The 22670-nt window shown below is 41.0% G+C and overlaps 1 long non-coding RNA gene across 1 annotated transcript in view; it reads right to left on the bottom strand.

The window, feature by feature from the left end:
• LOC121850805 overlaps positions 1 to 21821 on the bottom strand; it is a 60597-nt gene extending 38776 nt beyond the window's left edge. Inside the window, exons 1-2 of the long non-coding RNA XR_006085778.1 lie at positions 21717 to 21821; positions 17340 to 17447 (exon numbers count right to left, since the gene is read on the bottom strand). This is a non-coding gene — a long non-coding RNA (uncharacterized LOC121850805). The remainder of the gene's footprint in view (positions 1 to 17339; positions 17448 to 21716) is intronic.
• Positions 21822 to 22670: the final 849 nt, after the last annotated feature.

Here is a 22670-nt window from a genome sequence, read left to right as displayed (position 1 = left end):
GTGATTATTAGTTCCATTAGTCCCAGCAGCGGTGCATGTTACTTGTAAACTGCTCACCATAAACCTGCGCAGGAATGAACCGCGCTCATATTTTAAACGTGTTTATGGCTCGCTCTTCTTTACGGGTTATAATTTTTATGATCGTCGGAGCTTTCATTCCAAAATGTCCTTTACAGCTCGGGTCCATGCGACGGAAGGAATATCTTGCTTGGAAAGTGAACACGCTCTTTGCTTCTCAAGGGGATAAACAGCAAAGTCTAATATTTCATCCGACATACAATCATCAACTGTGACAAGATCCCTTCAGACAACACGGAAATTGAAACACTACACCTTTAGTCATAGGATTTAATGAAAAGTGTTCAGCATTCGATCATTTAAAACTTTATTTATCACCAATTTTTCATCTTTATCTCGTCTCAGGAGCTATTTGCTGCATTCGATCTATTACAGCCAATGTTCAGGGTTGTGGACTTTACACCACGGCTATTGATATTGCTCCATGTGGAGGTGACATAAACCATGGTTTCAATGCAGGAAGTCATCGGTTAGACCTGTCTCCTCCACCCTCTGTCACCTTAAGGACTTTCCTCTTTCCTGCTTTGGAATCTAAGGATTATTTCGCCCGAGGTTTCCACAACAACCATACCCATGAAAATTGAACACTGAATGCCTTGTGAAGTAATATAAGCTGTCGCATGCAATCACCCACAGCCACCATGGGTGCTGCTATCTTTAGCTCAAGAGTCCTGAAGCGACTTTGCCGAGGTATTAAAATCAATTCCAAGTAAGGCTCGTTCCTCCACATTAAAAGCTTCCTTTCAGTATGTCACTGACTCAGCTTGCAACCATGCCTCAGTCTCAGTGGAGCTCTCCCTGAGAATCTTAGTTTTGCTTGCACTGCGCAAGACAATAATTCTGCTGGTCAGATGCTGACAGGTTGTAAACAAAAGGAGAGTAATTAACCAGATGCATGATCACGGATTACAGTATATCTCTTTTCCTGATGCAGTGCTAACCATATCGCCATGCTCATTAAATTGTGTTTCATTTTGTGTTTGGACATGGCGTATAAGAAATTAACTAACACCTCAAGGACTTTTTGTTCGCGTTTTGTCACATCCTATTCTGTAATCAGAAGAATCCTCCTTGCAATTAATGCAGCATTTTATCACACCATCAAGATGCCTCAAATAATTTTCACTGCAGCAGTGACTGTACTTGCAGGCAAACACAGAGACCAACTTGCACACAGCAATGTCCCCGCAATGGCCGTGAAGGGATTGACCAATTTTATATGGGGGGATTGTTGGCAAGGACACCGAGAGAAGCTCCATTCTCTTTTCGAGCCGTGCCAGTGGGATCTTCAATGTCCATTTCAGTGTAACATTTTGCCAACAAATATACAGTCAATTCACTTTACAGTATATTCCGTGAAGCGCTTTGAGACGTCTGGAAGATGTGAAAAGAGCTGTATCACCTGCAAGGATTATTATTATATCATCTCATCTGAATGATGGCACTTCCAACACTATAGCACTAACCCAACATTGCAATGGAGTGTTGCACTAGACTGAGCGAGTGCAAGTCTTGAAGTGGGGGTTGAACCCTCAGAATCTTTTGACTCAGAAGCAGGAGGTGCTGAGAACTGAGGCAGGCTGGCACTTATCCACAAGAGAGCACATGCTCCTATTCCAATATGTAGTAGTATCGTGCACCATTGGTAGCCGCTCTTGCAGCCACTACACCCCCCAAACTCTGGAACACTCTGAAGACCTTCCTCTTCGACCGTACCTATGTCACCTCCCCCCGGCTCGCCGTAAATGCTCCGTCACTGTGAAGCGCTCTGGGACGCTACCCTGCAAAAATGCAAGTGGTCGTGGCTGTTGTTGTTGAAGTAAAGTTGCCAGTGATCAGACCAAATACAGACCTCACCGAGTTGTGTTTGGAAGATCTCTGCTTTGATTTCACAATTCTTCAACCCCCCCCACCAACCTCTGCCAACTTGATTTCATCAATAAATGTAACTACATGCTGGGCACTGGATCTATTATACAAAACACTCAGTTTGTGGTATCTTCATGTGAGCAATTTAATTTATAAACTTGAAAGTAACGCACGCAGTTGAAAAGAAAATTGAATGAGAATTAAATCTGGACTTGAGAATTGTTTGCACTGAATAACAAGTCCGTGATTTAGTCAAGAGTTCAGATGAAGTAACAAAACCGTTGTTTGAAGCGACAATCAGAACCTAAGAGTAAATTCCAACCTCTCTCATTGTTATTTGCTCTTGATAAAAACAGAAGCAATATCAAGGCAGTTAAGAGTGCTGCATTGATGTTGGAGAAAGACTGAAAAGCTATTGTGATCTGATGGATCCAGAATAATGTTGACAGATTATTTATGAGCAAGTTTAATAAGAGAACCGTTTTGCCTTTCCAAATCAGCCCGGGAAGAAATGATAAAAGGAATCAATGAAAAAGAGAGAAGACCTGTAGCAGAACAGACCTGAGCGCAGAGAACAGCACTTTAATTTAAGTTTAAATACTTGGGTGTGATTACTGAAGGTTTTCAATCAATATGAAGATGTTGTCTCAAATAGTAACATGTGTCTCAGAGTTAAAATAATTGGAGCTAGCAAGGAGTATCGGGGGAGAAGCAGTCAATATCAGGCATAGTTAGTGAACCGACAAGTCAACTTTATTGACCTAATGGCAGCAGATAATAATAATAATTGGCGAGTCAATGAACGGTCAACACACGATTCTCCACAGATCCCCTGAACTTCCTATTCTCCAAGAATCTTTGTGTGAGAAGCAAACAGACTCATTCATTTCAGCATTATGATAATGATAATAAAATAAAAATAATAATCCCTGCATTTGATACAGCGCCTTATCGCATCTTCGAGACGTCTCAACACGCTTCACAGGATACACCGTAAAGTGTAGTGACTGGGTATTTTGTGGTCCATTCTGGAACCACACAGTGTTGCATTGCTCTTACTTCTACACTTGTTGACAGCTGTTCAGATATTCATTTCACCTGTGTGACAGGTATCTTACAGAGGTTCCCACCAGGTAAGTTACCCACTGCCCTGAATGACGAGGTGAGGGGTCTTATAGTCTGCGAAGGTCTGGTAGTCCAAGATATTTTACCTAATGCCCTGTACTGGCTCTCAATCTCCTTGACCTCCCTCAACCACCTCCTACTGGTTTGACGAACATTTTTACGGTGCTGTTTTATGCTGAAATGAGAGCATATACACAAGAGAGAGAGAGCTGTGCAGTGTGAGATTAACACCTCATTGTACTTGTTAGTCAGGATCCAGACTCCAGACAACGCTGTTTGATTTATTACAATGCAGTGTAACTTTTGGAACCTTCCAGGGACCAACACTCACAGAATGCATTGTCCCACCATTAAATAGTTACAGGTTTTCCAGCAGCACGAGAAACTGTCATGCAATTTCAACCCCTTAATCTCTTGAGAAAGAGATGAAAAACAGGTAAAGATGCCAAGAAGTGAAAACTTCAGTTACTCCAAAGTATGTCATCATCCGCAGCCATACTTATTCCCTTCAGCTGCTTTGATGTTTGAAGCCCTTTGAGAGTTTGATAGATATTCATTGAGCTCCCATTTAATCAAATTAAATGTGAAAGGAGCCAATCCTCGCTGGAATCTACTCTGCTCGTGTTTTCCTGGGAGCACGTAATTCTTGCCGGGTAGTCAAACATGCAACGTCCCAAGGCGCTGGACAGTCAGGGATCCGCACTCGAGCTGGTGGTTGGGATCAGGAAGGGTGGAGGGCGAAGAGGGTAAGGGTAGGGAGGGTGACCGAAGGCACTGGAGAAGAGGAGGGTCTTGAGCTGGGTCTTGAAGGAGGCAAGGGAGGGGGCGCGAGGCGGAGGGACTGTGGGATGGAGTTCCAGAGATGCAGATAATGTGGCAATAATAACATTCAAATCACAGTGTCTGAATGGAGTATAAACAGGAGCCTGGATTTTTAAACTAGCACTGTCCTTTTAAAATATAAGTGCAACACATTCGGAATAAATAGATTTCTGCAATTCGTCAGTGGTTAAAATGTGGCTTTATAACAGTCGATGTGGTGGACAGCTTATTTCTCTACAAAATGTTTTCCAACCTTGAAAATTCAAAATAAACATTAAGCACATTCAATATGTTGTTAGTGGAGAATGTTACACATTATTTTCAAGGTGCTCCCATAAATCAGACGCGATAGGTTTGCAATAGTTCGATGAAGTGAATAATACTGCTGCATTAGATTCTATCAGTCGAGACTAGGTTCTGTCTTTGCTGAGTGGAACAGTGGAAGGAATCATTAAAACCAATGGATTTCTTTCACAAGATCCCGGTTTTGCTTTAGACATCAGCAATTCTATCTTATTTACTTGCCAAAAATGGGCATTCAAATGTACCTTGAATCTTTAAGATAACTGTGAATCTTATTGTTTGCTTTCTAATAATAATAATCTTTTTTAATTTGGCCTTTCGTGTTGGGAGGAGGTATCAATGTGATGGGGGATGTTGTGGATGGAAGGAAGCCAAGGTTACTAATGGAGATGTACATTTGCTAATTTTCCACTGATCACGTACGGAATCAGTGAGCGTATACACAGAACTTTCTGTGAAAAGATCAGTGCCTATAAGACGAATGGCCATTTCTTGATCTGTGTCTTCATAAGTTCTTATAATGTTACATCTACCAAATAATCAAAGTCATATCAAACCCCAATATTTTTAAGTTACTGCAAGTAACCCTTTGAGTAATCGCATTTTTCATGGGTGAAAATGCTCATTCACTTCTTGGCTGATTGTGGGACATTGCTGAGCGCAAAATGGTTTTCCTACAAAATACTCTTATTGTACTTCACTGTAGAATCCAGTAAAGCGTTTTGAGACATCTCGGAGTGGTGATAAGTGGCCGTAGCAAATGTCAGGATTCCTATATTCTACACAAATCACAAAGTAAAAGAAGCATTCTGATTTGTATTGGTATACTACAATAGTGCAGTATGAAATGCAAAGAATATCATTATTTATTGGTTAAGGGGAATAAACTTTTATTGCTATCAATTATGAGCTGAAAACCTGTTTACCATTATGGGTTGTTATTGCTTGAGTCTAGTCATGTAAGATGCATTCTCGCAAGTTCTGGAATAAAGTACGAGCGTCAGACAGAGGCAACCCTTAACGAGCCATGGAGAGAAAGGTAAGACAGAATGAATAATTTCAGTGAAAAATAATGTGGCAAACTGACAACGGGGGAAAAAAAAAGACAGCAAAGTTTTAAATTAGTGTGAAGTCTGCCTCGCGCAACTGCAACGCAAAATGGATTGTAAAAATTCTAACGGTTCGGTCGCTCAATCCGCGACTGTTTGCGGGACGCTGTGCTGTGCGCGATTGGCTGCCGTGGTTTGCCCACAAAATATACAATCGCTGCACTTTGCAGTATATTCCGTGAAGCGCTTTGAGGCGTCTCGAAGGCGTGATGAGGCTCTGTGTCAAATGCAAGAATTATCATTGTTATGCTTATTATCGTCTGCGGTCGCGTGCAGTAGAAGCTGCTGACACATTAAGACATATGTGGCTACTGTCTGACCCGAAGAACTGGCAACCACGAAAAGAACAGAAATGTGTCAAATTCTTTTCAATCCACACTTAATCTCGGGCCTCCTCGGTTTTGTGGATTTACGCATTTATCTTGGAAAACGAGATTACGCAAAGTAGACCAAATAATTATCGTGTGGTTCCCGCATCTTTCTGCACCAATTTGTGACATACGCCCTTTTGCACTTTGTTTTGCTTGGCATTCCCCACAACTTCGCATCTCTTTAAAGATACGGTGGCAATTTAATGGGGTCCTTGTCATTCACCTAGAGAATGTATAAATCAATTTCAACTCCTGTTGAATTAATTACCAAACAGTTTCATCTTTTTCTTTTACAGAAGCTAATCTCTGAATTTAATTTAAGTGAAGCAAAATTGTTCAGGCTCTCTTTTATATAAGTTGATAAACTAATTGTAAGTGCAGCTGTCTTCTATCTTTGACAGGTTCCTTGCCATAATATCCATTGTTGCGTTCTTTGGGAGACATCCAGCAATCTGATTGCAAATAAATTATGAAAGGAAAGCTTTCCTTTGGCAACCGATTTTTAACCCTCTGTTCTTAGTAATTAAAAAGAGCTATGATAATAAATTGCCTTTCAGCAGAAATATGATTTCCTTTTCATTCCTCACAAGTCTCAGTATCTCAGAAAACATGGCTGTAGAAGTAAGAGTGATCTTCATGTTGGTTCTGAGTGCTACACCACGATCAGTTACATCAATAGCAGATGTTCCTTGCCTTTGTATACATCGTCTCATCGTGTCGAAATGCCTCAAAGCGCTTCACCGGATTTTTTTGTTACTGTGAAGTATAGTGACTGTCTCTTTGTAGGTAGACAATTTGCCATGAATGAGACTGGAAGCAAGCAGATGACGTTTGCATATTTTCAAGAAGGTGACAACATTCAACCTGGCAACAAGGCAACTATAAACCCATTAATCTGACCTCAGTAATAGAAAAAATATGGCGTTTAATCATCAGATAAGAAGTGGAAGATTACCTACATAAAAATAATCACCATGTAAATTCATAATGCTAGGCTGGCACGGTTCAGGCCGGTGGTCGGGCCTTCAGCCTTCAGCCCCCAGGCTCTGGAACTCTATCCCCCAGTGCCTTCGCCGCTTCCTCCCTTTCCTCCTTCAAGGCCGGTCTCAAAACCTTTCTCTTTGACCTTGCCTTCAGCTCCCCTCTCGACTCTCTTCCCCTCCTCGCTCCCTCCCTTCCCTCCCCTCACCCTGACCATTTCCCCCCTCCTCGCTCCCTCCCTTCCCTCCCCTCACCCTGACCATTTCCCCCTTGCTCGGGTCATGACCCAACTGTGCAGCGCCTTGGGACGTCCTCCTGACGTGAAAGGCGCTTTATAAATGGAATCTTGTTGTTGTTGTTGTTGTTGCTGTGGCTGCAATGTCAGAGGTGTCAAACTTCAGATTACAAGCAAATGACAAATCTTATCTGGAGGATTGTTGGACCTTGACACCGTGAGAAACTCCCTTTTCTTTTCAAACAGGTAGATGAGACCTCAGTTTAGCATTTCATCTGAAGAACGGAGAATCCAACAATGTGAGCTCTATGCCTAGACTGTGGACCACATGATCATTGAGAGCACTTATTTACGAAACAGTTTGATGCTGTGATCTGAATATGGTAGGGTTAGATTTCTGGAAAGATCAGATCAAATGATCTGAAGAGTCTTCTTCATCTGAATCTCTCTTGTTTGATCAACCTTTATTCTGTGGTGCAGAAATGATTCAGTTAGCATGTTAACTTATTGATGGATTGCAGCTGTTGCTTTGGCTGACTCATTCCTTCTGGAGAACAAATTCTGACTCAATCCATCTGGGAAACACATTGATACCAGGCAAAGTAAACAAATCCTTCAATTAGATTACAGCCAGGGAGTTACTTATCCCAAATGCCACGAGTGATTTCAATGGGAGAAAGCCAACTTCATAGGATTTTAAAACTGCAGATTTCAGACAAGTTTGAGTTGAACATACATGTTCAAAATAATCAAAATTAGTTTCCAGCAAACAACAGCAGCAACAACAAATCACATTTTTTTGGTGCCTTTAACGTCAGGAGGACATCCCAAGGCGCTGGACAGTCAGGATGAGTGCTGCTCAACACCCCACCTCCTAAACTAAAAGATGTGTAAAGGACTTTTCACAAACCTGCTTGTTCTTCATTGATCAATTAATAGGCAGAAAAAAACATGCCAGAGAAAGCGCCATGGCACAGCGAAGAGTGAAAGCAAGGTTTATGTTCAAAGAATCATTACATGTGAGCATTCTCAGTAAATCTCATCATCCAAACTTTACACTTCATGAGCAATTTCGAAGACTGTTGGCAGTCGAGACAAATTGGAATTGGAAGCATGGCTTTGATCTGGTATAATGCTGGTTGTTTGGCTTAACTTAGTTTGGGAAAATAAAATCACTTCAGCAAAAAGACTAAAAGGACGGGTGATTGTGAAGTTGGAGTATTGGAAACCATAGAATCATAGAAATTTACTACGTGTCTTGCTGGCTCTTTAAAGAGCAATCCTTTCAGTCCCATTTATCTGCCATTTTCCCAACCCCTGTAATTTACTAGGAGTAATTTCTACAACTAAACAACTATACAGGCATTCATCAGCTTCTGATCCCAAATGAGCTACCATGGGATAATGGATATGGTTAGGTTCCTTCACCTGCAGACTTCCCTCTTCTATCCTAAGGTCACATCCCTTTGTTTCCCAGCTTCGTGTCAAACTCCACCCTTTAAACTCTCTGAGGCATTCTCTGGGTGAAGGGTGCATTATAGACACAAGATGTTGTCCCAAACTGACCCACCCTAACAAAGATATCATTGCCCAGGCAGGTGCTTGAGAACATGTTGCCTTTTTATATTGGAAAAGTATCCAGCGTAAATGGATAAGGAGTCCTGTAGCTTATCGGTAAGAGTGCTCGCCTCACAAGCGAGAGGACCTTGGTTCAATTCCCGGCAGGGTGAAACATTGAGCAAGTTTCCTTACTCCACACGCCTCTGGTTACTTAGCAGTAAGTAGGAACCCGGTTGTTAGTCGATTGGAGGATCGTTTTTCCGGGGTTAATAATCCCTTCAACAAACAATATTACTAGCAATAATAATAATTTGGTCACTCAATCTGCAACTGTGGGACACTGCTGTGCGTAATTAGCTGCAGTGTTTTGCCTGTAAAATACACAGTATATTCTGTGAAGCACTTTGGGACAGCTCGAAGAAGCGATAGAGCGATATATCAAATGCAAGGATTATTATTATTATTAATGATTGATTAGTAGTTTCAACAAAATTCTCTTGTATCTTGTTAGATAATGTGCATACAATCGAGCAGCATGCAGGACTCTTTCTCCTCTGGATACGGATTACCCACATAAAAAATAGGCTGTGGAAATTAACAGAGACAAAGAGAAGCAGAAGAAAGCAGAACCCTTTGGATCGACAGAAAGTGGAAAAGGGGGATGAATGCAAACCAAAAGTGACAGATGCTCATTGTACAGCTCTCCAGTCACTGTATCGGCGAGTGGGGAAATGAAGATTAAAGATTGCGGTTTTTTTTCAAACGACCCCTTGACAGGACCGGAGAAAGGGAACTTTAGCCTGGGGATTGAATGTCCCACTTTGGGTGAAAAGTTGACATAAGGTACATGGTTAATGTGCCATCTGTCCATTAACCCATTTCTGGAAAGGAAACACTGGACTGATATTCTCAACTGACGTTCAACAGTAGGGTCTCTAGTGGTGAGATAGAGTGTTGCTCTGCTGGGGCGGAACATGGAAGGAGCCTTGGTGTGGCTGGCAATAATAATAATAATTTGCATTTGATATAGCGCTTTTCACATCTTCTAGATGTCTCGAAGCGCTTCACAGAATAGACTGTAAAGTGATTGACTGTATATTTGCGGGCCAAACGCGGCAGCCAATTGCCAACTGGGGGGGTTTGGGATCAGGGAGGGTGCAAGGCAGGGAGAGTAGGAGGTCGAAAGGAAGGCCTTGAGAGGTGCCTTGAAGAAAGCAAGGGAGGGAGCGAGGTGAAGGGACTGTGCGACGAGATTGCAAAGGATGGGGGGCAGAAAGGCTGAAGGCTCGACCGCCGATGGTGGAGTGGTCCGTGCGGGGGACATGGAGCAGGCCAGAGCCTGCTGAGCGGAGGAAGCGGACAGGTTGATATGTGGTTGGCAGGTCACAGAATCCACACACCCACATAGCAGGTCACACTTCTTGGCACTGTTACGGCATCAGTAAAGAGACCAGTATTTGATGACTGTTGTAAGTTAGGGTAGAGGCCATTGAGAGCTGCAGAATTATACAGATTGGCTAAAATATCATTGTAAGTGCTGGCCGAGGGTTAAACTGTCAATTGGGACGTAGAGCTCGCTTCAGAATACGCAGGTCTCTGGAGGTCAGAAATCAATCATAATAACACACTGCCCTACACAAGGCTTCTAATGGAAGTCGCTCAAGTCTCTGTTCTTTGGGTCCCAATCTCTATGGCAACCCGAGTACATTGTGATTCCCGTGCGTGGCTGCAAAAAGAAAAGTCCTTGTTCTGACACTTTATTGAACAGCAACCATTATTGGGATTCTTCACTGTTATTCGGCAGGCCGAGTTACATTTTATTCAGCACTTGACTTCGTGAAGTGCGAAGCGATAGATTGATTCGGATCTTGCTTTTTTCTTCTTCAAAACAATGGAGAGACACATGGCAGAGGATTTTTTTTTTAAAAATAAAGGGAAAATCCGAAGCGGTACGGAAAAATGGCGCTCAGTGCATTCTGCCGCAAATGGCAGAAGATGACACAACAGGAACCAGCCACCGACTGCTCTTTTGTGAGGGCAGAACTTTAGCAGGAGATTTAACGGATATTTTTACACATGTATGAGAAATACATGGTATTTTTTTTTAAGCCTGATCTGAGCAACGATTCGACAGACCAATTCAATTCAATTCTCAGTTATTGGAAGCGTCACGAGGCCAGCAAAGCATCTCAGTATCTTAACCTCCTCGATGCAGAAGTGTTTTCGACGTGTTTTGATAAATCTTTGTTACAGGCAAGACAGGTTGAAAGGGAACTAATGTAAAACTTCCGGGTTAGTTGACGATTGAAACAGCGCCTTATCACGTTATCATTGACAGGTCTCAAAGTGCTGTATATCTAAAGGATTTACTGTAAAGTGTAGCGACTGTGAATTTTCTAGGTGAACACAGCAGCCAGTTTGCAGGAATTAATGTCCCACAAACAACCATGCAGTGATTGACCAACTTAAGTTAATTTATCGGGTTGAAACTAATTTTATCTTGGTCCGAACTGGAGTTCCCATGGGTCTCTCGGAACCGTGATGCATCTCCTCATTAAGAGGCCAGTTAAGAAATCCTAATTAGATCCCAGTCATTACATTAAAAATGCTTAAAAAATAGAAGATCGAAAAGATAGTGCAAGCCTCACAGTCAGCTGGCGTGCAAGATAATGTTATTACGATGATATAATTGCTAAGCAGTCATCTCAATTAGAACAACAATGCCCCTTTTTCTTCATTTAAAAAGCTGAAAGGACATATTTAAAAGATGTTGGGACTGATTCTCTCACTACCGAGACGCGTGGTATAGAAATGCTCTCCAGTGAGATTAGTTGAGAAAAATACCTTTGTGCAATCGTTCCGATTAGGATAATGTCCCCGGTCAGAATTCATTACCGCTGATTCTTCTCGCTTGCAGAGTTCTGCAGCTCAGTGGTTAGAGTGCTCGCCTCACAAGCGAGAAGGACCTGGGTTCGATTCCCGAGTAGGTCGAAACCTTGGGCAAGTTTCTTTACTCCACACGCCTCTGTTTACCTAGCAGTAAGTAGGGGGTACCTAGGCCGTGGCTCCTGCAAACTTGATGCTTAAAAATTTCCAGAATTAAGTGAGAAAAGTGTGTTCCTCTGGGGAGAAAGTGTGAAAATACTGGGGAACTTCAATGCATGTGTGGAACCTCTCAGTAGTTTGGCTTGGATATTCGTAAGCGTAGCAATGAGTTTCTGTCTGTCAGACATCAAAGAAAGAGGAACTTTAGGCTTCAGAAGTGAACGACCAAAGGACAGAAAATTCCATACCATTTTTCACAGACCCTGAAGGTAAGTTGAGCAAACAACCAGGGTATGTGCCTAACACAAACTGAACATCGTTCAATCCAGAATAATTCCACTCCATGTCTGACATTTTCATCGTCCTCGCGGGGAAATGGGATTAAACGAACTGCCTTTGATTTAATAAAACGATAGAACTGCCTTATCAGCATAAATGGCCTATTCCTGTATCAATTAGCTCAGAATCACTCGGTCGCAGGTCACTTATTCTAGATTTATCAAAAATGAAAGGTAAACCGTTAAATAGGTGGAACTCTCGTTATTTAGGTTTTATACGCTCTTAAATGGAATTTTCACAAGTGTTCAGACACCCGGCTGGCAAGAGAAAAATCAGTAGGGAAAAGGATACCTGATAATAATAATCTTGCGTTTGATATAGCCTCTTATAATGTCTTCAAGACATCTCAAAGCGCTTCACAGAATATACTGTGAAGTATAGTGACTGCATTCTGTGGGTGAAACATGGCAGGCAAATGTGCACAGCAATACCTGTTCCAAAGGTGAGCAAGCACGTTCAAGGTAGCTACTGTACACATTCAGATAGTGCTTGAAATAACCGTGAGATGTAACTCAGCACATCATCAGTTAACTTTGATGACACTTTCGGTGTATTCTTTCTTCCTTTTCCTTTTTTGTTTTGCTAAACAAGTGATTTTGCTCCTCCACCTTTTAATCCTTTAATCCTTGCATTTGATATAGCGCTTTTCACGTCGGGAGGACGTCCCAAAGCGCTTCACAGAATAGACTGTAAAGTGAATTGACTGTATATTTGTGGGCGAACGCGGCAGCCAATTGCGCACAGCAATGTCCCACAAACAGTCGTAGATTGAAAATGACCAATTTATTATTGTTTTTTTGTTTTGGAGGGATTATTATTAGGCTCTGTGTGGAGTAAGGAAACTTGCCCAAGGTTTCGCCCTCTGCCTGGAATTGAACTCAGGTCTCTCACTTGCAAAGCGAGTGCTCTAACCACTGAGCTACAGGACTCCACGGTAATAATAATAATAAATTCTTATTAACAATAAGGAATTTGTGCACGAATCAGCTAGAAAATGTTACGATTTACAGCAAACCCTGTGAAGCACTCAGAGAAGTTACCCTGATATAAAAGGCGATGTACCGAATGTGAGCATCATTATTATTATTTTTATTGTGACTTCCACCAATGTGTTTTACTTTACGTTTATCCACATTAAATACTCCATGCCTCAGTTTATCCATTCAATCCATTCAGATGCCTTTGAGTTCTCTCAATCTCCCATTATCTACTATCCGGCCACATAGCTGTATGCCATTGTCGCTGATTTTTATGAAGCTGCAAGTACCCTCTTTCACATTGGATGTGTGTAGCACAAACCGCAGGGGACTCAGTACAGATCTCTTTTGAGCTCTGCTAGTCACTTAACCCCAGACAGAGCCTCTGTATTTATCTTTACTTTATCCTTTCTATTAGCGAGGCAATTTGGAATCCAGTTGGCTAATTTGCTATTAATTTCATATCGCTTCATCTTATTTGAAAGCCTTAGGGAATTATCAATTGCCTTCTGAAGATCCAAAGCACGCACGTACCAGTGCGATTGTACTCTCGCACTGATTCGATCGCCCACTCCAAAAAAAATTCCAGTAAAACTTGCGAGACTACATAACTGAGGGGGAGGGGGGGCGAGATGGAGAATTAGATATGGTTCGAGAAATAGACACAAGGTTTTTATTACTACCACTGTTGAACTCTGAGTCCCTTTGATATCTATTTGAAACTACATTGATACCAATTCCTGTCACTGTTGGTTACATTGCTAATATTAATAATATCCTTGCATTAGGTATTAATAATAATCCCTTGCACTTGATATAACATCTTGCAGACGTCTCAAAACGCTTCAAAGTGGATTGACTGCATATTTTGTGGGCGAAACGTGGCAGCCAATTGCTCACAGCTCCACAAACAGTCGTGGATTGAAGTGACCAATTTATTATTGTTGTTTTTTTTAATCTGCCGATCGACTAACAACCGGGTTCCTACTTACTGCTGGGTAAACAGAGGCGTGTGGAGTAACGAAACATGCCCAACATTTCACCCCGCCGAGAGTCGAACCCAGGTCTCTCGCTTGCAAGGCGAGTGCTCTAACCACTGAGCTACAGGACTGCAGGGGATATACCGTTGACCAGGTCAACATTAACCAGGATATAAACGTAAATTCTGTATTGATGAAATAGAATTCCCACGTGCATCCTCAATTTACATGTATTGTCTTGGGGTAAGACTTCCGCCTGGGTTGAGATTTATTCTATTAACGTAGCATTTCAGAGCATCCAAAATTTGTCAAATTCTTCCATAGAACTTTTCATTTTTGAAGCTGATTTTCCGTGAGTCCTTTTAAGAAGAGCAGAGAGCTGTCTTCAAAGTCAAAACCGAATTTGACAAGTTGCCCAATTCTGCATATTCTGAAATGTTACTTGTGAGCATTCACCCACAAAAGTCACTTCACGTCACAGCACCTCCTGTGAAGCTATTTGAGAGGTCTTCTTAACGTGAAGGGCGCTACACCAAACGTCGGGATTATTATAGACGAGTGGAACAGGCTTGATGGGCTGAAGGGCACCCTCCTTTTTTGTTCTGTGTTCCTGTGATTTTCACAGAAGCAGAATATTTTTTTCACGCTATCCTCGAAGAATGAAAGCGTGATAAGTGTTCCGAGGTACTGCCCCTCATGAATTCGATTTGTTGTTGTTCATTCCAGAACTAAATGATTCCAACTTGATATGCTTCTCGTGGCTTATTGTTAAGAAGTTACTTTGATCAAAGCGGCAGTTGTAAATTTCCACTGACTGTTTGCACAGATTGAGGATGAGGTTGATGTTTGCTGACTGCCAGCATCTCTATTGAAAGCAATCAACGTATGAGAAGAAAAATGTTCCCCTGTTTATTCGGGGACATTGAAAACTGTCACAATAACAAAATCAGACTAAACCTTGATCGTCAACATCCTTCAATGGGAAGAAAGATTAATATTGAGAGTAACTGAACAGCAAATCTTGATTATTTTACGTGTGAAAATGGAATTTTGCTATCAATTTGTCAATATTTTAAGGCACAGTGGGACGGAACATTGATTTTTCACTCCAAAGATTTTGGGTAAGGAATCTTTCCAATTCAGCGTAATTTTGTGTCTGCTTGGCTCAGTTGATTGCACTCTCGGCTCTGAGTCAGAAGATTGTGAGTTCCCAACATTCAACCTCTTAAAAAATACACAATCACTACACGGTAAAGTAATTCCTGTGTAGCGCTTTGAGACAGCCTCCCAACATGAAAGGCGCTGTATCAAACACAAGGATCATTATTATTAATAATAATATTAATACCTTATTGGACGATATTGTTGGGAAATATAAAGAAAGAGAAGGCAATGATAAGCCCACTAATCAGGAGGGGGAGCGAGGATCTATATCACTTTGATGGATGATAGGACTGGGGCAATTGATTCTCAACAACAACTTGCATTTATATAAGCCCCTTCATGCGAGGCATACATCCAGTTAATGTATTATTAATACTGTCAACTCCGATGATGAAAAAGACTGACAACGCTTTGAAGGCTCAAATGTGAACAACAGCCACTAGGACAAAACACTTCACTGAAGGGTTTCTGCCACTTTCCATGATTGCTGGCTCCTGGCTCAATCCAACAGATACTTGCTCTTCCTAATTCCTGAGCTGCAAATCTTGTGGACCGTAAAACTGCACCAATTGCCAAAGCTGCATCTTGCCAATATGAAAAAGAAGCCACAGTTGTTTTATAGAATGAATAATAATATTCATCCTTCCTTTTGATAGAGCCTCCTTCACATCGGGAAGATTTCCCAAAGCGCTTTATGGATGGAGCAATAGAACCATATGAATTTAAGCGCTTTGAGACATCTCGAAGACATGAAAAGCGTCATATCAAATGCAAGGATTGTTATTATATTATAACTTAAAGTGCAGAAGAAAGCCATTTGGCCCATCGTGTCCATGATGGCTTCCTTCAGAGCAATCTTTTTCAGCCCCGCTTCTCTTGCCCTTTCCACAATCCCCTCCAGCTGACTCTTTTTAAGGCGACAATCTCAACAATCTCTCAGCTTAAAAAAAAAGGTCTTTCAATTCATGGAGACTCATGGGAAACCGCTGTGCAGAAATTGGCTGCTGTGTTTGCCAACAGAATATACAGTGACTGAGTACGTTGTAAGAGAACTCAGCAAGCGATTTGTCACTTTCCATCAATTCCTGTGAAGTGCTTTGAGGCATCTGTACCAAATGCAGACACAAGGATAATTATGTCTCCGTCCTTTTAACCATATTTTTTTTTCGGTTCCAAATCAGTGTTAATATCGCCCAGACATGAGGTCACTAATCGCCTTGTTGGGATTGTTCAGAGCCCTGTTGTGGTCTGATTGGCATGTTGACTGTTTCAGACACTATGATTCACACACATTGATGTGCGTTAACAGTCCCAGATAAAACAAACCAACTATTCTAAAGAAAACTTTAACGCTTTCAGAGTTAATTTAGACTCTAAGCTTTCAGTCAAAAACTTATGCTCAATTCACTGCTATAGACACTTGTCCTCACCTTTAAATGCACACATACTGGATATGACTGGTGAAGTTCAATGTTACTTTTTCGAACCATCAATTTTTTTTTGATAGACTGGGCGGCTGACATCCCACAGTCGTGGATTGAGTGACCAAATTGTTATTATTATTTTTCTTTTGCAGGGATTATTATCCCCAGAAAAACTATCTGAGCTTCAAGCAGTTCCCGATAGATTGGTGATCAAATAATTCCCAAATTGTAGAAAAACGCGTATCAGTTTGCGATAAGGAAAAGATCTCCATTGAAAGACAGCCATAATTTTAGTGAATAACGCGGATATCCAGGAGCCAAGACTTTACCTTTATTTTGCACCGTTTCGTATCATTAAAGCTTCATCTCATTACTTTCATTTTTGAAATATTTTCTTTATTGTGATCGGGGAAATGGAGTTGTCAACCAATGGGGCAGTAAAAGCATAATCCATGCATTTGATATAGCACTTATGTCGTCAAGATGTCTTGCAGGATATACAGCAAATGGGTGATGTGTATGTTTTGTGGGCAAATGTGGCAACTAATTTGTGCACAGCAATGTCCCACAAACAAACATACCTTGGACCTAAGATGTCAAGACACAACATGAATTGACCTAAACAATTCTCCATTTCATTTAAAATTATTTAAAGAACTTTTTTTTTAATTATCCCTCTTACAAACCCACCATTTGTGAAATGAGCAATTAAAAGGTAAGGTCAGACCTTGAATTATTTCCACATATCATTTCAGTTTTTATCTTGGTCTGCATTCATTCCCTGATATTCACGATGACAGATTAACACTGAGTATCATTGCAAGCCCATTTAATATAATTCAGTGAGTTGGTATTTAACTCCTGGAAAGGGGATAGAACATTCTCAACATGACTTTAAATTGAAGATTGAAATTTCTCTCCTTGAATAATAGATTGAAAAGAAGTCGCCATACTAACCTTGGTGGTTTGCCTTTGACGAGTGTTTTTTTTGTGTCATGCCAATTTGCGTTCTCTTGTAACATAAGTTACAGACGTCTGGATATCCGCTCAATGCCATTCTTCCTGCTAAAATTGAATGGTATTATTAATGTCCTGAGCGAATTGTATTTGTGAGACTGGCTTTGAATAGGCACTCAAGTGAACTTCAGATACAGGCTATATATCGCTAAGGTTTGTGACTTTCAACATTGTGGGGTAAGTAACAGCAATCTTCAAATCTATTGATAAACACTTGTCCTTTTGTTGAACAAGGTTCCCTCTTGCGACAGGTTTCTTGTTACCCTCCTCTTCCTGTTCATCTGAAAATTATTGACGATAAAAATAATCCTTGCATTTGATATAGTGTCTTATCGTGCCATCGAGTCATCCTAAACTGCTTCACAGGAGTTACCGTGACGTTTAGTGACTGTACTTATAGGCTGAATACTTATCCACTGATATCGAGATTTCGGCAATGAGGAACAAACCGTAGATGAGAGTTGGGAGAGCGGAAACCCGGGCAGATAGGGCTGGAGCCGATGGGATACTTGGGGAAGGATAGGATTATGAAAGGATTTAAAGGAAAGGAAAAGGATCCTGAATTCAATTGACTGGTGCACTGACACGCAAACCAGCACAGGGTAATGATCTCTATGATGGACTCATAATTTGGATGTTAAAGTTATTATGAGCTGCTGTGGTTTCCAGTAGTAGCACTGATCGGGTATTCTGTTTGCAGAAAACTGGTAATGTAGGTTTTCAAAATTGATTTGAATTTTTTACAGTCAAAATACCCATTAAATCCAAATAGAACGTCTTGCACCTAATTTGTCAAATCCCGATATAATCTTTACTGCTGTATTTGCAATTAAACTGATGCAACCCAAACATCTGTGGATCCATTTTATTTATTTATAACATACACATGGTACATAACCACTCGAGACAGAAATTCCTCTTGGAAAACTGTGGCAGCCAAAACCTAATTTGTCGAAGCTCCTGATTTCACGTTTTAATACTCCAGCATAATTAGTCCAATCTTTATTTTAAATAAACCCGTGAGTTGTAGGTGCCATAAAGCTTATGCATCTTTGCTCTGCTCAAAAGCTTCACATCCAGATCAAGTTAATAACATTTTATTGCCCATTCAATCAAGTGCAGAAAAAAAAGGGACTTTTAGGTCTCATTGTTTAATTCGCTTAATTAACAATTTATTTCAGTGATTGTTTTCTTTTGATTTTAACAGTGTGCAAACACGTCATTTGTTTCTGGGCTCCCGTCTACTGGGATTGTGGCAAAACTGTAAATTCATGTTTCCTGAAGCTATGGACCACTTTTGAACCAGACTTGAACTTGCGGCTTTCAGCGTAAATAATGTTTATTTGGGCTACTGCGCTGTCTACTCTCTGTGTGGGTTTTACAGCTGAAGTGAATGTTTTCCAGTGTCTAAACATTTAAGGCTACAGTTACTTACAAGGAAAGGGAAAGTTCTTGTCCATTTCAGGCACAAGCTAGATCCAATATAAACAGCTTTATCCCAAGATTTAACAGCAACTTAATTTGTTTTGCAGCAGACATCGATTTGTAAGATCGGGATTTTGTATTTTAAAATGAATCACATTAAGAATGACTGAAGAAATTTGCCCATGACAAAGCGAGATTAACGTTACAAAATTTGGAATTTGTTTCTATATTAAATTCAAGGCTGCGTTCAGTCAGTCTTTTGGACAAATACGTCTTGGGAACCGTTTGATTTGTGCAGGTTTTCCCTTTGTTTTAGACGAGGCTGGTTTGTGTTCTTAATCTGATTCATTCTAATTTATCTCTTGGTATCAGTCTGGTTCAGTTGACAGCAGGCTTGCCTCTTCGTCAGAGGACTGTGGGTTCAAGCCCCACGTCAGTAGTTGGTGCTCACATAATCTAGGCAGACACTCCAGTGTAGTGCTGGGGGAATGCTGCATCGTTGGAGGTGCTGGCCTTTGGATGAGATGTTAAACCGAGGATTTAACTCTCTGTTCTGGTGATCTCACGGCACTATTTGAAAAGAAAAGGGAGTTTCTCACAGTTATCTTGGCCAAAACATCCCTCGGAAAAATTGGTCATTCACTTCAATATAGTTTGTGAGACATTGCTGTGCAGAAATTGGCTGCTGCAGTTAACTAGAAAAATAGACCGTCACCACACTTTACAGTACATTCTGGGAAGCACTTTGAGATGTCCTCCCAGGGTGAAATACCTGCAATATGGAATATGGATTCTACGACCAATATCAAGAGGATAATCAGGTTTAATAGTATAATGATCTGTAATTAAGTGTAGAAAAATGACTACAATTTTTTTTTAAACAAATCAACTGCGATTTAAAATTCTTAGAAAGGCTGTTTATGTGTATTAATATGTATTAAACAGACAGAAAATGAAATATATGGTTTAGGAGACACAAACCCCAGGAAATCTGCTATGAATTTCAAAATAAAATACAAATAAGAAGCTTTTAAGCTAATTCTACCTGTTTAACAGTTCAACATTCAGGGCTGTTGGTATGATTTCGCCTTTTTTACGTATAGTGACTCTGTCATTTCCTAATAATCAATTATTGATTACCACTCAACAATCATGATGCTGTAATCAATCATTGAGGGCCAAATCTTTTATAGACTAAACTGGCCGTCACTATTCACTGTCAAAGATTTTAATGGCAAAAAGATTGCTCCCAAAATTAAATAAAACTGATGAATTCAGAGCTTATAATATAAAAGTTATTGATGGGGTTATCATTGTCAGTAATTTCTTAATAATATTGGCTTAGTTCACAATGCCTTTTATTGAGTTAAGACACTTTTCTTCTTCACGTGGCATTGCTGTGCTCAGAGAGGCTTTGAGCCCAACTATAGTGGTCGAATTGGGTTGAGAGAGAGCAGAAGATGCCTTTGAAGCAATCATCATTTTATGTCAATATGTCGCCTTTCATATTGGGACGACACCTCAAAGCACTTCAGAAAATAGCCGGAGCTGAGGGTCGATGAGCTGAGGAAGGAAGTAACGGTGGGAGGGTGGTGGGGGTGGGGGTGGGGAGAGAGATAATTGAAAGCTTGGTTGAAAAGTGGGCAGAGGCGGGGAGGGACTCTGAGATGGAGTTCCAGGGAGAACAGGGACAGAATGGCTGGAAGCTCGTTCTCCGATGGTGGAGTGGGACTGGCCGTAATTAACTGGCCCTGCAGGTTAATTATCACATCGCGGGTGACATTTTGCACTCCGAATAATTAACCCACGCAGCTAAATGCAACTTTATACATGAGGCCATACGTTCAAAATGGCTGAGCATACAAATTAAACAAGCGTAGAAACCGTGGATTCAAACCGCTGACTCTGCCCATCAGTACTGCCCTCCCCCAAAATCTGTTGCTGTTTAAACCCAGGGGAAGTTTCAAGATCATACAAAGAATTACACCCGAGAACTGTTTGTGGGGGGGGGGGGTTCACACAATTACCCCTCTCGTCGGTAAATAAACTGAATAACTCTATCTTACTTGAAATGAATGAGACTTGATATGTCTGAGGGAAGAGTGAGTGAGTAGGCTGTGAATAGCTCAACTAGATGTGCCTCACTTGGCTCAGCAGTGCTGTCGCCAGTAGCTCAGGGTTACGCAATGAGTTTGACTGCAGGCTTAGCAAAAGATCTGACCTGAAATAAAGTGCGAGAAATCTCTTTTATATATAAACCCTTAAAAAAACAAGCCTCACGTCAAGACTCGGATCTTACAGTCGAGGCTGACATTCCTTCTGGTACCTTGGCCCACAATCCCGCAGATAAACTTAGTCACTTCATCTCATGGCTGTTTGTGGGACATTTGTGGTGTGCAAATTTGCTGCCTCTTTCGCTTACAGAATTATGCAGTCACTACACTTTACAGTAAATCCTGCGAAGCACGTTGAAACAACAACACAGAATTCCAGAGGGGAAGGGGCCAATCCCCACTCATGCGAGTTACATTCCTTATGAATAAATCCTGTTAAGAAATACCACAAATTAGACCCCTAAAAGGAGAAGATTCTGGACGCATAAACATTTCAAATCTACCTTTGGTGACCGAATAATAATAAGTTAGACCTCTGCAAACAGCTGCCAAAGCAATCCATCAGAAATACTGTACTCCAACACAGATATAACCTGGGGACTGGTAGGTAAATAACAGCAGAGCATTAATGGTGATTTTACTGCAAAATATGGACTGGTGTAATTTATTGCTGTTGGTGCTTATTCCTGACAGCCACCGACATTCACTACAACTTTAGCTTCCCACTGCAGAAGCATTTACACATGTTGAGAACTTTGTTTAGTTTCTATGGCTTTACCTGGAGAAAATCATCTCAGATAATGACGCTCCATTTAGGTCTGAAGACTTTGCCGCACTGTATTCCTTAAAGTAAACGGTGTCAGACTTTCATTCCTTACCGTCCTGCTTTCAGCGGGGGTGATGAATCGTTTGTTCAGGTGCTAAAGCAATTCTAGGAGAATTCTAAATTGCTTTCCTTACAGCACTGGCTGTCACACTTTCTGATCATTTATCAGAATACCCCATATTGTACTGCCAGCGAGTAATCTGTGGAGTTGTTTCCAAACAGACAAGCAAGTACCAAGCTCAGTTTGCTCAAACCTGATTGCAGAGCAGCAGAAAGGTCAGGCAAAAGTCAGACAGTTGCCAATATAAATTATCTTCACCAACCTTTCGCCCAGAGAGACTCAGTCCTGCTGACAAAAAAAAATACAGGAAATTACAAGAAGAGAGGGGAGAGATGATTTAAAAAGACCTACAGTGGATAAGTGATTAAGAAAATTCCAGTGAACTTACGAGGTGCGAGTGGGTGGTAAAGGTAAAAAAAAAAAGACATATTGACTAACTGAATGGCAATTCAACACAGGAGGTTGATGTTTCAGAAAGGAGATTGGACAATACATTTCTAGTCAGTGGATCAGAAGATCTTTTTGAAGTCAGTTCAAAGAGACAACTGGACTTATTAATGTCAATATTTGTACCTCTATCTAATCCCAATTCCCTGTTCTTTCCCTGTACCCGTTAATACTCTGCACTTCCTTTCTAATTAACTTTTAAATGTCCAATTACCTCTACCGCCAATAACCCTCCAGCCCCATTAATTCATTCCACACTTGGGCAAGCCACTTGGAGAATTTTCTTGCCCCTTCACGCTCTTAAATTCACACCCACTATCTCCATTTATCTTCTCAAACCCTTTAATTATCTCAAGCACTTTGACCATGTCTCACCTGAACCTTTGTGCGCTCCTATA

This window comes from Callorhinchus milii, unplaced genomic scaffold (genome assembly GCF_018977255.1).
Source record: "Callorhinchus milii isolate IMCB2004 unplaced genomic scaffold, IMCB_Cmil_1.0 Scaffold25, whole genome shotgun sequence".
Taxonomy (NCBI): Eukaryota; Metazoa; Chordata; class Chondrichthyes; order Chimaeriformes; family Callorhinchidae; genus Callorhinchus; species Callorhinchus milii.
Note: the sequence above shows the minus strand (reverse complement) of the source record. Positions and strands in the feature narration are given on the sequence as shown.